The sequence below is a fragment of the Typopeltis vanoorti genome, chromosome 13, assembly GCF_054136105.1.
Source record: "Typopeltis vanoorti isolate ZY-2024b chromosome 13, IOZ_Tvanoo_1.0, whole genome shotgun sequence".
Classification (NCBI taxonomy): domain Eukaryota; kingdom Metazoa; phylum Arthropoda; class Arachnida; order Uropygi; family Thelyphonidae; genus Typopeltis; species Typopeltis vanoorti.
The window spans coordinates 39,298,859-39,315,989 of record NC_143561.1 but is presented as its reverse complement, the minus strand read 5'-3'; the positions used below and the strand labels follow the sequence as shown (position 1 = coordinate 39,315,989).

The 17,131-nt window shown below is 35.9% G+C and overlaps 1 protein-coding gene and 1 long non-coding RNA gene across 10 annotated transcripts in view; one reads left to right on the top strand and one right to left on the bottom strand.

The window, feature by feature from the left end:
• LOC150100067 (uncharacterized) overlaps positions 1-17,131 on the bottom strand; it is a 268,090-nt gene that overhangs the window by 170,365 nt on the left and 80,594 nt on the right. The gene's annotated exons all lie outside the window — the stretch shown is intronic.
• f (espin protein forked) overlaps positions 1-17,131 on the top strand; it is a 192,310-nt gene that overhangs the window by 154,708 nt on the left and 20,471 nt on the right. The window lies entirely within an intron of this gene.

The following is a 17,131-nucleotide window of genomic DNA, read 5'->3' as shown; positions in this document are numbered from 1 at the left end:
CATAAATAACAAGGTATTGACGTCATCAGCTGACTGACCGCCAGTTGCCCTCCAGCTTGTATGAATCTTCACCTTTTTTTAACTAAAAAGGTCGAAATTGCTGAAATTCAACATAGCTAGCCCCCAAATCTTACTGGTAGGTGTGGATGTCTTCTTTAATAGCCAAAGAAAATTGGCAGAAGGAAGTGAATATCTTGAGATATTTTAAAACTATATTAAGTAAGTGTGAGTGACAAGTTTCAAGAAACAACCCGAATCTGACCATAGCATCTCACAAGTGAGATTCATGGAGGCGTTTAAAACGAGACGAGTACACCGTTTTTTATTTATTTATTATTATTATCGCCATACCTTGCAGCCTTTCTAAGTGGATTAAGGTCATCCAAGGTCCTCACCCCCTTCTCGGTACCCCACTAATTGCTGAACGATCATTTGTATTCTCCAAAACTGGTAGCAAAATTAGATATCTAGTACTTAAGGTCCGCAGGGTATGTCAGACGTCCTGATAGGCGGTTGTAATTCGTTTGGCCCGGCTATCATTCATTGATGATTACATATTGACGTGCGTCAAGGAGTATCCCCGAAACCTACAAACGCAGGATTCAGTAAATGTAAATATAAATACGGTTTAACATGCCATGCGCAATGGGAGTTCTTGATAAGCAGTGCGATGAGTTTTTGATGTTTGTTTTGCATTTGAGAAGCGTAAAATATTTTTAAATATATGAGCTTCCTCGTGTATTTAAAATTTATTTATTTGCTTGAGCTTCCTCAAGTAACAGCTCAATAAATTAGGCTTCATTCTTCTCATGAGATTTCACCGTTCTCCAACAGTGTTAGAATAATTAAAGTTATCCATGGTGGTTACTCGTTTAATATTCAGCGAGTTGTCTGGCTGATGCATTTAGTTGTCACCAGCAAACTGATCTGGTGGTAACAACACCCGACCATGTATTTGCTCTTGTTAGACTCCACCTCACTCCAGACAGCTTCAAACTTACTACTGCATGGAAAACTATTACTAATATTGTAATCATAGCATTCTACCCTAAATGGAATCAAACCATCCGATATCATTAGCAGAATCCTTTCCTCTCCTATCTCGTCTATCTTTCCCAAAAAATAGTGCCCCCCTTTACACTCGATACCATTTATTATATCTGTCGTAGAGAGCCAAGTCTCACTAATGTATACAATCTGAAGCCATAACGTATTCACCAAGGCAACAGACTCAATCCCTTGGATCCTAATACTCCTGCTATTTGTGTCTTTTTTTTTTTTGGTACAGTCACCTCTGTAATCTGCATGACCTAGATGGACAACTTGCCGATCTGTCTTTGTATCTAACGCCTCACTTATGCAGATATCCTCGCACATAATAAATCGAAAACTGATATGGAGCTTCCCTCAACCCTTAGCAACACTGGAATGGGGGAAGCAAGATGGACAGCATCCAATCTGTGCTTCAAATGGAATGCCAGAAATCATATCCGAAGTAGGCCTTCCACAGCCAACTACAGAAGACGTGAAACATACATATATCTTGCAAATCGGTACGGCTATGGTGGCACTCAACTCGTCCAACATTCACAAATTATACGCAACCCTAATTTAAATGCTAGCAGATATCTCCATTAGATATCTCTTATCATCTCAACATGCATTCACCACGTGGGATCTATTCTACCAGAGTAGAGCCACTAAACCCGATGCAGACACATTGACAAATGTGGAACAATGCTCTTCCCAACCCATACGAAACTACAAATTTAACCTTGATTTGGCAGAAAACTTCTTTTCTGCGACCGAATCGGAACAGTCCGGCATGTCCATCTGGAGTGCCCCGTTAACAGTCAATTACTGATCCGTTTGTCTCCGGAAATTGCAACCCTAACCTACCGTAATCTGCACTCTGAAGAAGAATACCTCAACCTTATTCAAGAACAGCCAAGAAAGCATCCAATTATCACAACACCTTCACCGAGAGAGAGAGAGAGAGAGAGAGGCAGCTGACCACCTGCTTACAGTCTTCATGAATAAGGTGAGAAGCCTTCTTCTCCATCATCATCATCATCATCACCACAAAGAGAAGAACAACACCCTTGATCTCTTCTATCAACACTGCAACCAAAGGAATCAACCTCTAAGCAGGGGCAACAGTATCATCATCAACTTTTTAACCTTGTGAATGTAATATTTTATTGATCAATATGTAAGCTCTCTGCCTGAGTGCAGAGATATCCATTTTAATTAATTCCGAGTGATCTTTAAACATAAGTTTGTTATCTTTCAATACATAAAGAAATAATAAGTCGAACCGGACGAACACACACAATTACTTTTTCTCATAATAATGATTATGCTCCACGATTATGTTCAGTCGTATTATTGACACAGTTGCATGGCTCGCTCTTATGCATGGATACTCACCTCCCTTCCACCTTGATCTAGTTCCCTTGACTCTCCATATTAGGTCTCATACCAAGAAATACAAAAAAAAATGTTAAAAAAAATAAATAAATAAAATAAAAATAATAAAAAATAAAAAATCATATATCATTGTTGTTGTGCAGATATATCGCTAGGCCTTTCTGGTATTGTGTGTGTATAAAATGATTACACACTAAATATAATTAAAGATCAAAGATAGTTATAGGTCTCTTTAAAATACATTTATGAAATCAATAAATTAAAAAAAAACACATAGTGGTGTATATATTTAAATATATACAAGTGTAACATTAACATTGTCAACATCAGTATCTTCTAGATTCTTCTTTACGTCAAAGAGGAATTGTTCTTCTTCTTTTTATATTCTTCTACTGAATATAGAAATATTTCTAAAGTTTTGGCTTAATTTCATGTTTAGATCGCTCATATCTTCGCTTCACAAGTCTGAGAATGTTTTGATTTTTAATTTATTGACCAAATATCGTTAAGTCATTATTTCATTTTTTTTTTAACTTAAAGGAACCTTTTGAACACACACATACTGTCCGATTACAGATCCGAGACCCTCGGCTGGCAACGTGCCAAAAAGAGTCAATTCATGTTGAAAGGGAGAAGGGAATAAGGCGATGTACGAATTCGTTACCAACACGCGAAATCACGTGCTTTATATGTAAACGTTTCCAACAGTTGTACAAGCAAAATAGTTACCACTTTAAAAACTAGAATTTTCATAAAAGAAAAGCTAATTTTCCGATGTCTAATAATAAACACTCATCCCACGAAACGCATTGATTATCCTATTATCGGAATGGATTCGCCTTCTCCTGGTATGAGAAGTGTCGAGGGGTCTCGTATCTGTGGTCGAACATTTACTTCTTTGCTTCTTTCGTCAATAAATTTTCTAAGATAAGTGAAACTGAATTTTCTCCCAATGACCAGAGCGGGTTGTTGTGAGTGACAAGAGCTCAATATGACAAAACGGTGTGTTACTTATTGGACTAATAATTTTAACGGAAATTTTTTCCCCATTTGCAACCTCCTCCTGAAGATGCTATCTTAATTTTACATATTCGTGCCTGTGAATAATTATAAAATGAACCTACGCATTTACAGACATAGGACACACACCGGGAGGCATAGGGCTAACCACCTTATCCTCGGGACCGGTACTGCTTGAAAGGGCTTAGAATGACTCCGTAACAGGCCAATAGGCCTAATACGAAAAAGGAAGAAGAAGATATAATAAAAATTGAAACGTATCTTCTCATCAAGGATTAGGCATTTGCCTATTCCAGTTACATTGGTCTATCTATCTTGCAATTGATCTTTTCCCATTCTCTCTTTCTCTCACTTTTTCCATCTCTTGGTTGTATTTATGCACTTACTTTGGTAGTCGATATTTTTCCACCCGACGTAAATACTCATTCTATTTCTCTCTAATATTACTATTGCATCACGCCTCCAAGGAGCTCAAGGATTCTTCGATACACATTTTTAATGTTTCCACTACTTACTTAATCCACTAACTACACACACGCCATCTATCGCCAATCACCAATAGTATTTTTGTCTATAAATTTTGTGTTCTCCTGGCTGATTTGTCTATATGCGGGATAAAAAATCCAGTTTCCGGGAGAGTGTTTACTCTACTACCTCCGCATGAGTTCGGCTAACTTGCCTTCGTCCACATAAAGATTCCTCTCGTCACGACGAGAATCGAACTCAGATCCTTTGCAGTCGAAGGGCGAGCAGCTCTTTAATGTTTTTATTTAAGTTAATATACCTAACTTCCTTTCGAATAGCTTCCTTTTTTTATATACGATCTAATCATTCTTAAAGATCATCTAATTTCTACTGCCTGTAGAAATTTTCACCTTTCTCTGTAACAGTTCATATTTCTGAACTATATAACAGAGTAGAGAAAGTGGCCATCACTTTTATATAATGCAAGCCATAATTTCTCTTTATATATTTTATCAAATGCTTCCTTATCATAACACTGGCCAACAAAAAAAAATTTTTTTCCTGCTGATTATGATCTGACACTTATTTTTTACTAATTTCGGTGCGCTGATTTCAAATATCAAACCCATTTTTCTCTATCACGTGAGGTTTTTCCTCTATGGCATTTTCTTTTTGCTAATTTGTAAGTTTTTGATAGTTTTAAGGAGGCAGTACTATTGAGAGGATCAAAAAAATCGATTTTTTAATATTATTTTCTGAAAGTATGTACTTTTAAAAATCTGTTCCTAACTTTTTATTAAGAAATTCGAAAAATTCCCGAAGATATAGCCTATTATTCAGAGCGGTGCGCAGATCAGAATCGGAGCGCTCACCGCTCTGGCTTGTTAGTAAACGAATAAATGCGTAAGAACCTGCAACGGCACGTACTGGCGCTTTGAATGCGAGAGAGGCCGATAACCGACCTAATACATTTAGGTGATGAAAAGTAGGCGATGACAACTGCCTAAAACAAATGAATGCTATATGCGTCATAGCGGACAAAGAACGATCGAAATCAGTCAATCGTTAATCGATCGTGAAAGTATGATGAGCGCTTATAACGTTTCAATAGTCTCTGGTTTGTTTTGTTTTGTTAATTGCATGTTAGTCGGCAGTGAAGAAAATACATCATGTCTACTACTCGAAATTATGTCAATAGTGTAGATTCCTTCTGCTACATTTGTGGCCGCTTTACTGTTCCCAGTCAAAGGACAAATATCACTGATTTCGTTAAGAAAGTGTACTTTGCATACTTTGACGTAAAAATTGCAGATCAGGACAAGTCATGGGCTCCAAATAAAGTGTGTAAGTCATGTGTAGAAAATTTATGAGAGTGGAGCAAGGGAAAACGCCAAAAATTAGCTTTTGGCATTCCAATGATTTGGCGTGAACCGAAAAATCACGTAGATGATTGCTACTTTTGTTTAGTTCAGACTTCTGGTTATAATAAGAAGAATAAGAAAAAAAATGTGTATCTAAATCTCGACTCAGCAATTCGGCCAGTTGCTCATTCCAATGAAATAGCCGTGCCAATTTATAAAGGACTTCCTTTACTTGAGAACGAGCATGATCGGGATATGCCAGATGTTCTTGAGGAGCAAGACCCGGATGTTGATTTAGACAATGAAAATGTAATTTCTAGTTCTGGACCGTTTTACTCAAGCGGAATTGAATGACTTAGTAAGAGATTTGGGCCTATCAAAGGAATCATCGGAATTGTTAGCTTCAAGATTAGATGAAAAAAACTTACTGGAGCAAGATACGAAGATAACTTTTTATCGTAGCAGGGAAAGTAATCTTGTACAATATTTTAAACACGAGTGTGGGTTGTTTACTGTAACAATGTGTCAGGTTTACTAACTGAAATGAGTGTTGTACAATATCATCCAAATGAGTGGCGTTTATTTATCGACAGTTCAAGCAGAAGTCTCAAGTGTGTCTTACTACACAATGGGAATGTATATGGCTCAATTCCTATTCAGTCCACTTAAAGGAAACATATGAGGACATTAAAAAGGTTCTGAAGTTATTAAAATATACAGACCATAACTGAATCATCTGTGTGGATCTTAAAATGGTGAACTTTTTACTTGGCTTTCAAAGAGGATATACAAAGTTTCCGCGTTTTCTATGATTCTGGTATAGTCGAGCTAGAAACCAACACTGGAGTCAGAGACATTGGCCTCTTAGAATATCCTTAAATGTTGGAGAACAGAATGTTATAAATCAACCTTTAATCGACAGAGAAAAAATCATTTTTCCACCTCTACACATCAAACTAGGTCTTATGAAGCAGTATGTTAAAGCTTTAGATATACAAGGTGACTGTTTCCAATGCATATGTGAAAAATTTCCACGACTTAGTTATGAAAAAATTAAAGCCGCTGTATTTGATGGACCGCAACTTAGAACTTTAATGAGAGACCCAAATTTCATCAACTCTATGAACGAAATGAGAAAGAGGCCTGGACTTCATTTACGATGGTTGCGAATAATTTTCTTGGAAACAAAAAAGCGTGCAATTACAGAGATCTAGTAGAAACAATGCTTGAAAATTTCCAGCGCCTAGGTTGCAACATGAGCATAAAGCGTCATTTCCTATACAGTCATCTTGCTAGATTTCCCGAGAATTTAGGTGCTGTAAGCGATGAACAAGGCGAAAGATTTCATCAAGACTTAAAAACTATCGAAGATCGGTACCAAGGAAGATGGGATTCTCACATGATGGCCGACTACTGTTGGAGTATTCAAAGGGATTGCCAAAACAGAACACACAGCAGAAATTGCTACAAACAAAAATTTATTCCCTGAAACTCATGTGTAAGTAAAATTGTTATTTATTTTATAAATATTCTTGTAATTTTTAATGAATATTGTTAAGTAGTTATGTATCTAATTATCGGCCTCTCTCGCATTCAAAGCGCCAGTACGTGCTGTTGCAGGTTTTTACGCATTTATTCGTTTACTAACAAGCGAGAGCGGTGAGCGCTCCGATTCTGATCTGCGCACCGCTTTGAATAATAGGCTATATCTTCGGGAATTTTTCGAATTTCTTGATAAAAAGTTAGGAACAGATTTTTAAAAGTACATACTTTCAGAAAATAATATTAAAAAATCGATTTTTTTGATCCTCTCAATAGTACTGCCTCCTTAAAACTATCAAAAACTTACAAATTAACAAAAAGAAAATGCCATAGAGGAAAAACCTGACGTGATAGAGAAAAATGGGTTTGATATTTGAAATCAGCGCACCCAAATTAGTAAAAAAACAAGTCTCATAGAAAAGTCAGCAAAAATTGTGTTGGACAGTGTAATCTACAAAAGCCAAATGCGTCCCTAAATTAAATTCTCGCCGTTTTTGCCAATAATTTGCAATTTGTAACACATGTATATTATCCATACACTATCTTCCTTGTTTGAACTTCTTAGTTCTTCAATTTACTGAAAAGTAAATTATTTGCAGCATTTCTAGTCTTTCAATTTGAAATTACTCTATATTTGGTAACTCGTATTTAATAAATATTCCTCTATAATTTCTGCAGTCATTTCTACTCCTTTCTTAAATATATTTAAGATTCCTCACGATACTTCCATTGCCATCTTGGCCATCTAATCCGGTAGCTTTTCTACTTTTTATACCTTTGTTGCTTCTTTTAGTTATTCTAATGTAATGAGTTTTGCATCTATATTAATGTCTTCACTGTCATTCTCTCTCCATGTTTACTGGACATCTACAGATGCCGAATGGTCACTCCGATGCTCGGTGATGTTCCACACCAGCCCTCGCCATGTAGTCCTGTTGTTTGATTTTCTGGCAGCCTCAGCTCTCTGAAGATCAGTCACTCCACACACGCCATCCATCCATCTCATTGATGGTCTATCCCTGCCTCTTTTTCCAGGAACTTTACCTTCTATTACTGTTCTGAGAAGTCCTCCTTCCATCCTTTCTATGTGTCCAAAATATTTTAACTTTCTTCTGTCAATATCCTTAAGGAGCCTTAAAGTTCTACTAATCTTTTCTAACACCCATTCATTTGTACGCCTTTCAGTATATGATATCCTCAACAGCCTTCAGTAACACCACATCTCAAAAGCAGATATCCGTTTCTTATCTGACTTCTTTAAGTTCCAAGTCTCTCATCCATAAGTTGCTGTTGGAAAAACAACTGCATCCAAAATCCTCAACTTTGTTCGCATGGAGATAGATCCATCCTTCCAGATTTTAGACAGGTCTCTGACTGTTGTTTTAGCCCTTCCTAACCTTTTTCTGACATCTTCTGAACAGCAATTCTTCACATTAATAATGGATCCCAGGTACTCAAACTTGCTGACTTCCTCAATTCTTTCTCCATTAAGGTACACTTGTTTCTCAAGAGCTTCTCTGTTTGTTTTTCCTTTGAGAACCATGATCTTTGTCTTGCTAGGATTGAGTTGAAGTCCTCAGTTATTACTGATCTTGTTAACTTTGTCAAGAATTAGTCCTAGTTCTTCCATGTCATTACAAAGGAGTACTGTATCATCAGCGTACTTCAGATTACTGATCAATCTACCTCCTATCATAATTCCGGTCCTGAGCTCATCCAATGCTTCACGCATGATGTCCTCTGCATATATACTAAACAAGTGACGAGAAAGTAAACATCCTTGTCTAACTCCTTTTCCAACTTGAAGCCAGTCAGTCAATCCAACACCTGTTCTTACTGTGGCTTCTTGCTCCTTATACAAGTTGGCTATCAACCTGATAGTGTGTTGAGGAAAACCCATTCTTTTCATTACTTCCCACAGTTTCACATGCTCAACACATCACTGTCATTTGCAATTAACAAATTTGAATCCTTCTCCTATCATAATTTGATATAATGTTCTGTCGTTTGTTTCTCTTATATTATATGGATTTAGGATGTATTTAATTGCCTTAATATTTTTTGGAATATTTCTTGTCTTCCATGTACATTTTCTTAATAAATTTATAAGAATCTTGATGAGCTTTATTTATTATGATTTTAGTTCTATTTCTTTTATTTTTGCATATTTCTTCTGTTTCCTTTATATGCTGTTGTTTTAAATTTTTCGTTCCAAATTTTAAATGATTTTCTTTTCAATATATTCAGGAATTGTCTTTATTATTCTTATTATTAGTATAATCAATTAAAAAATCTGGTTACTAGCCTTCGCAGAATATTTTTATATTTTTTCCTATACATTTATTTTTAAATTACTCAAAATACAAAAATCCAATAGCTCTTCACCATTATTATTTATGCAATATGCAATCTTTATCTATTATTTGGGGCTGGATTATTTTCAACTCTGGCATTGAGATTGACTGCTATTAATCTAATTAAATTAACCATTAAAATACGTTTATAATTAAATATATAACGACAACTTAAAATAAAAAAAAAGTACAACATGCTATTTAATACGATGTCGAAATGCTTTTGATGTAATTATGGGTTATCTAAAGAAAGTTACCTTCAAAAAGATCACGAGTATATTTTTCATTTTATTGATATTTCATTTTTATTGTACAATAAAATTAATATTTCAATTTTATTGTAGAAAAAATAAAATTGTACATACAGGAAATGATCTGAGGGTAAATATTTAGGTATTTGCTGATGATGTAAAACAAGGTGAAGCAATAGTTAATAAGGATGATTTAGAGATCTTGCAGAACGATTTTTTATATAAACTGACAACGGGGACACAAAAGAATGGCTATTAGTTTAATGTGGTAAAGTGTAAAATTAAGCATTTGGGGATGAAAAGATTCCCAGCTGCGTAGAGCCACACAAAATTGATGAGACTAAGGTTGTGGAGATGCTGGTAGATTAAAAGTCAAAATTCGGAGGGATATATTTCGAAAGTTGTCACTAAAACAACTAACAAGGTTACCTGGTTATTGAAAAATGCACTGACAGGCAGAGATAAGGAGGTTATTATTTTACAAGGCCTTGTTACGGCGCATCTAAATTACTATACATAAATCTGGTCACCTTGGTTTCTTGGGAATGAGGAGGAGGTGGAGAGCATCCAGAAGATTTGTGGATTACAGAAATCGATTGATAGGCAAAAGGGCGTCGGCATCAGTTACTTAAAAGGGTTATAGATTTGATAATGAGGAAATATTTGGGTACCCGTGGTGTGAGAACTAGCGCTCATCCCTGGAAATTAAGACGTATAGTTAGTAAGGACCTTATGATGAGGTCAGCTGGTAATACATCAGGGTGTGTCGTACGCCGAAATATTCCTCATCACTAAATTTGTGAAAAAGAAATCGATATGATTATTATGAATACCTATTGATTTCAGAGAAAATATTGATTGAAGTAAGTGGTTCAACGTCATTCTCGTTGCACACTAGGTAAATGGTGGCATATAATAATAATAATTATTATTATTATATGGGCAGGTCACGCCTAAACTTACAACCTCAACGAGCAAAACTCACAAACCTTCCATAAACAAGTGAATCCTCTCAACAGATAAAGAGAAATATGAAAAGCAATTTGCTTCACCCATCCAGCCAATATTGTTATCCATAGAATTCAAAGACTCAATGGCACTCCACATCACAAACGTATCGACTATACTTCTTAATCCACCATCCACACACTACGTCATCTGTTGCCCACTAATAGTATTTTTGTCTGTTATCTTCTCCGGCCGATTTATCACTATGCAGAGTTTTTTTTAAAAAAAATCCCAGAGGGTAAAAACCTCTGCTACCCCTATGAGATTATTTTTTAACAATTTAATAAATTCGCTCCCTTAGCTTTACTGGACTTAGTGCAATTAGTCGTAAGATTTATTTTTAAAAAAATGGGGGGGGGGGAAGATAGAGATCTTGTGGTAGCGAATACCATAAAGAAAAGAAATAATAATGATTACATAAAGTTGTTGAATATTTCTGTGAACAACCACGATGGTGTAACCGAAGGTCCTGCTATTTTTAATTTTCTTTGCACTGTTTCTTCCTTAATTAATTTCCTATGATTTATAAGCTCCTTCAGCGCCTACGTGCTAGATGTGCATTTTGACAGAGATAAACGATGCTAATAGGATGTCTTTGTAGCATCCCTGCCCACATTATCTTATTGTACTTAATTCTGGTTATTGCCTGGCTTAATTAAAGAATTTTTCCGAAAACAGGGTCCAAGCCATCCTATTTTCATGCTGTGAATGGGAAGGGGGAATTACTTCATACATATGTAAATACAGTACTATTTCAACATATATACTCACTTGTTTTTTCCTATGCGGAAGTGGTTTACAAAGAAACCACAGTCTCATTCGAGACATTTGATAAATGTCTTCGTATCGATCTTAAAAACGAGGTGTTTCATCTTTGAAGTACATCTTCTTTTTTGAAGATTTATAATTAGCGTATGTGACTATTTCAAGCCAACCGATCATCTTAAGCCGGGAGGGAAATATTCAGTTGCAGGCAAATTAGTCACGTGGTTGCAACGCTAGTAGAAGTAGTAGAATTAGTTAGCTATAGTTGTTCCATATCACCATTCTTCATCTAGAATGACGATGGTAGTTTTGATATATTCATACAGGTGTGTCCGTCAAACTATCGCTGACGTTTCTTTAATAGTCATATTGAGAATCGTTTTAACGAATCGTTTTAACGAACTGATTTTCAGCAGGGATGTTAGCGTAACTTTTTCTCCCCTTCGGTAGAAAATCTCTAAAAATACGAATGCCGCAAGCTTCTTGGTTTACATTGTAATCACGGCAAGAATATTAACCCACATCCCCCCATAGACAACATAAAACTTAATCGTTCACTTCTGTTTCAAGGAAATCAACGTTCACGGTTTTGCGGTGTTTGCACTCTGGCTCAGCTAAAGCAATAAAACTTGTCCAACGATATTTTTCCACGGTGGATGAACGACCTATTCGAACCCAATGAACTCTTTTACAATTGCCGACAGCAACGTCTGGAGACGCGAAACGGTTAGTGATTAATGTGGTCATATCTGCACTAGCAAAAAAAAAAAGGGGGGGGGGGAGAAAATTACCCCGTAGGGTTATCTCCGAAATTGAGGTAATTGATCATGCTTAGTGTTAAAAGAGTTATCTAACGTCTGCCGTTACCAACAGGAATCAGATTTTAAATGGCAGATCGTACTAAATTAAGACAAAAATATCCTTTTCCTGGAGGGGTTTATTTTTCATTCATTTTCTGATCCACAATACTTTCGCTCTTTCGCAAATTTTTTTCACAGTTTTTTTTTTTTTTTTTTTTTCACAAATTTACGCTAAAACTGTTGCAAACTTTGATATCCAATTTTGAAATTTAATCCTAAAGCAACGAATTTAAAAAAAAAATTAGAATATTTTGATTCTATGACTATGATAGCATTTAGGTATGAATATAACACTTACCATTACGGAATAAACAAAAAAAAAAAATGGAAATTGAAAAATTTAATTAGAAATCAGGTTTTTCATGCAATGAAATCAGTTTTTTTTTTCTTTTTTGTTCACATTGACAGTGCACTTGAAATTAATCTTATTCTCTTTCCTCTTGTCTTTTTTTTATTATTTATTTATTTATTTCCGGACCTGATGCTTTATTATTACATTCAAAGATTGGGTGTTTATATTCATGCTGATAACTCTGCCCATTAGTTTTTGACACGATAGAGAAGAGAAAAAGATTAACACCCACCGGTGGCTCCAAAATGCAATATTTTTGGAGAAGTTTTGCATCAGCGATGTGACCGAAGCTTACGATTGCCTAACCTTACAAAACGTAAAAGGTTATCTCTCCACGTGTGATCACCAAGTGGTAAAGGAAGCGGAAGATATTTTTGGGGAAATTTGGATCGTTATTCAGTTCATTTAGATGGCAAACTACGCCACATGCTGTGAATTTATGGTGTTATCATGAAGGAACTGCGGGATGTGATTCGTAATAGATGTCGCTGCGGGTCTAGCGTAGATTTTACGACGCTTTTCGTACTCGTAACGATTCTTTCTATGGAGAAAGTCAACGTATAGGAACACGTCCACACACTTAGCCATCATTATAGGGAAAATATCATCATCAGCACGTTCTTTATCGACGCCGTATAACCTTGGACTCTGCCTCGATCAATTTTCTAACAGAACTTACACAACCCACAACGTATTGACCCAACTGGCAGCGACCTCTTTTTCTAATAAATTAGGCTTCAGAATAAATTTACATATAAGATATTATTTTGTTCACTGATGCAATCATTTGATGTATTTGTATAATGCGGTCCCAACAATTACTAACTTAAATACCACGAGTAAAATGTGCATATTACAACCACAAATTAAGTTACTAAACATATGACCGACACACACTTAAATTGGACTTCCTTATGGAGTTATGAATTCCGCAAATTATTTCTTAATCAGAGATAGGTAGGTCCATAAAATGTAAACTTATTTATTTTGTAGCTTTACTAGCCAGGAACACTTAAAAGGAGCATCTCTTTTTTCTTTCTTTCTTTCTTTTTAGAATTGATATTAATGGACTGATGAAACTGATGGGTAGTAAAAAATCCTTATCGTTTGGATGAATCTCACCTCCCCCCCCCCCCTCTCTCTCTCTCTCTCTCTCTCTCTCTCGAGTTGCACCATTAAAACTTCATTGGTTTATGCTACACGTGCAGCAGACACTTCAACGAAATGCTGCCTGCACGTACCCACAACAGCTGTTCCATATCAACGAGTACCTATGCAATGAAGAGAAGGGCTACAGTCACCAACTCACAGTCAAGTTTAGTTTCTGTTAGAGAAACCATATAATTTTGATGACAAACTGATTGGCTAAAGTGAATTTACTGCCGCCTAACTACGGAGTCATGATCCTTTTTAAAGTTCATATGCTTGTCAAAGACGGCCCAATGAAAATATTCTTAAATCTATACAAAGAATGACAACATGCAGAAGAGCCAAACTGCAGTTCATGGATTATTCATTTTACATTAGTAGTGTTGCGATTCATATGTGATATTTCTTAGCCATTCCGATGGCCTAGAGTTCCGATTCGTCTACAACGATTAAATGCATTCATCCTAATGATTGGGATGAAGATTTATGTAAGTAAAGGAAAAAAAGAACTCCCTACTTAAAATCACGGAAGTGAAATTATCATCCAGCACACGTACGTGTTTTTAATGTCTTCTTTTAGTACTCTGGTTTCATGCTACATTGAACAATTTAGTATGAAACCAGCATGAACAACCTTGCGTACAAGGTGAAGTGCTTGGGCATTGCTTACTGAGTAGCAAATACGTTTAATGGAACTATTGCGAAGAAACATCAGGCGATGCATTTTCTAAAATACTTTTATCAATTCATTTCAAGATTTCCCGAACAGTAGCTTTTGAATTATTTCCTTTAATTAAACCATCCTTTTAATTAAGTCATACAGCAGAACAAATGGGTTCCTTGTTATCGTACTGTTTTTACTTCAGTCAAAGATGAAATCTTACAGCTACAGTCAGCGACGCATGAACTTTGAAAAAAATCTTTTTTTTTTTTTCCTACCATTCTAAGACGATCTTTTTAAACTTTTATGCTTGACCAACGAGGGAAGAGGCGAATAGAGGGACATCGAGCTACTTAGAACATTAAAAATTTAAATATACTCCACCATCATGCTTTAGTTGTCAAAATTAACTACGCGATATTTTTGTCATGTTCTTCTAGGATAACATTTTTAAAAATTTCATATCGAGTTTCATTTAAAACAAAATTTTAAAAATTTTCATATAAACGAAGATGATGCAATGTTCATATTGGAACCAATTTTTTTTTTTCCAGAAGATTACGCAAGTTTGGAAAAATTACTCTAAGAAGTTTATTGCATTAAGACGCCAATCTATTGTTTGAAAACATCATTGCGAAATCTGCTATTATTTATTCTATTTTGCCATTCAGACATCCACAAGGATATCGACAATAGCCAACTATGTCAGTCTGATGTCAAAAACCACTAGATTTGAACTCCGTAAATTCGATCAACTTACTAAATAAGGCACGCGCGTGTGCATGTGTGTGTATGTTTACGTCAAAAGTTGTCGTATCAACAAATTTTAATATTCCCATCACACCAAAGTCTAATCAAGAGCGCTTGTTTCCTGAACTCGATCTTGCCATGGTGATAACTTTAATGATAGGTTTGTGATTGTGACCAGAGATACTAAGCGTGTAATTTGCTGTGCATACGACCCAAGCACGGAATTAGAAAAAAACGGGATCCAACTGAAATGCGAGCAGAGTGAAAATAATTCTGATAACAAACATGTCGCCTTATAATTTATAAGTCCTACGTAAAGAAATATATTTATAACATTATAATTATATATATATATATAATTATAATTATATAACCAGAGCAATACTGAAGGCTAGAGCAATGCGAAGGCCAGACTTCGCATAGGATCAATCGCACTTGTAGCGCCATCTAACAGAAATTCTAAGAAAATTCTCAAAATTAATAAACCGTGAAAATGAATTTCTTTAAGTTGACGCAACATCGCTCTCCTAACAAATTGAAAAGATTTTAGGCATTCTTCACCAGCTGGTTTCAATCTCCGTCACCCATTATTTCATGCTTTTATCTATTTTTGTAATAAAAAGGTATCTATGATTTAGAAACGTTGTCTTTTTCTAGCAGTGTGGAATGTAAATCGTCTTACTGCGCCCTGACAAGCAAATCAGTCATTTAATTACAAATGTGCAACTAAGCGAGCATAATTAGAGTAATTTCGCAAAATATTTCTTCCACGCACAAAACCTGTTGACAGCGTCTCCTTTCTTCAAGAAGTTGACCCACTAGAACGGTGCTAGGAACGTTGGCATTGTAACATGCGTATTCATACAGCTAAGTCGATATCGATGTTTCCTTTTATTGGAAAGACAAGGAATCGAATCCCATCTAGAACGCAAAGAATCTGATAAGGGCTTTTTCATCCCGTAAAACAGGCAAACTGGCCAAAAGAATACACGTAATTAACAGACAACACACTGGCCTCACAGCCTTAGTTATCATAATCACAAATAACCACAACCAACGTATTGAAAATACGGTTTGAAACTGAAATACGGGAAGTTCTATCCGTGCCTGGAGTTCACAACATAATTTGATTTCACTTGAACAAAAATGGAACAGAATAAAAGGATGGAAACCTGATCAAGAAAAGAATTAAGACTAACTTTGTTTCTCCAGAAATCATACACTATCTGATGGCGAGGGGTTTGCTGTGATCTGAACGTATTAATGCTTGTATAAACAGAGACAAATGTCATCGTATGCTAGCCACTTGTTGGGTTAGCCTATCTGCTCTCCAACTCAACCGGCACCTGGTTCTTGGGTAGGGATGTTTGTGATTGGTTTCAGGTGGGAGATGAATGTCATCGGCCGGTGTGAGACTACCTTTTCACTTATTGGAGTTCTTAAGTAGCTTGAAAAAGTTCGTCTCTAGAGCAAGGTTTCCGGATTATGTGAAATATAAAAAATATAGAAAAAATTCTCAGCCACGGTACGAATACATCACAGATTTACAAAACCCTTTTTGTGGGTGGGAGTTCATTCGTTCGTGTTCAACATGGTCTGTGATATTTCAAAATTTTCAAAATCAGTATACACTGTTTAGCCATCCCAAGCAGAAGTGACGAGGCCCTCCTGAAAGACACAAAAACTAGAAAACGTATTTGCTTGATCTAATGCACGTGGCGCGTAGTTCTCAGGTAAGACAACAAGCCGAAATAAGTAAAATAATGCAAACTGTCTTTTTTTTTTTTTTTTAAGTAGTTTGACACATGAGTGTCCTGGACGCTCTTCAATTACTAGAAATCAATTGTTAGTTCAATGCTGTCCTTAAAACACTGCACAGACTCAGCCCGTCTTGTGTTGCTATTCTTGGCCAAACACAGAATCCTATTCATGATACCTTTCGTACTCAGCGAGCATGTTCACCCCCCCTCCACATCTTACGATATTAATACAATACAACACACACACTGAAGTCAACTTTTTAAATCATTAACTATCCATTTGTCATCCTATTTTCACCTCGAAAAGTATACGACCACTAATTAACTTGGATGATTACACATAGGCAATCGTTTAACATTCCAGGAAGTATCGCTGATTCGCTATTCGTCAGAATGGGACATC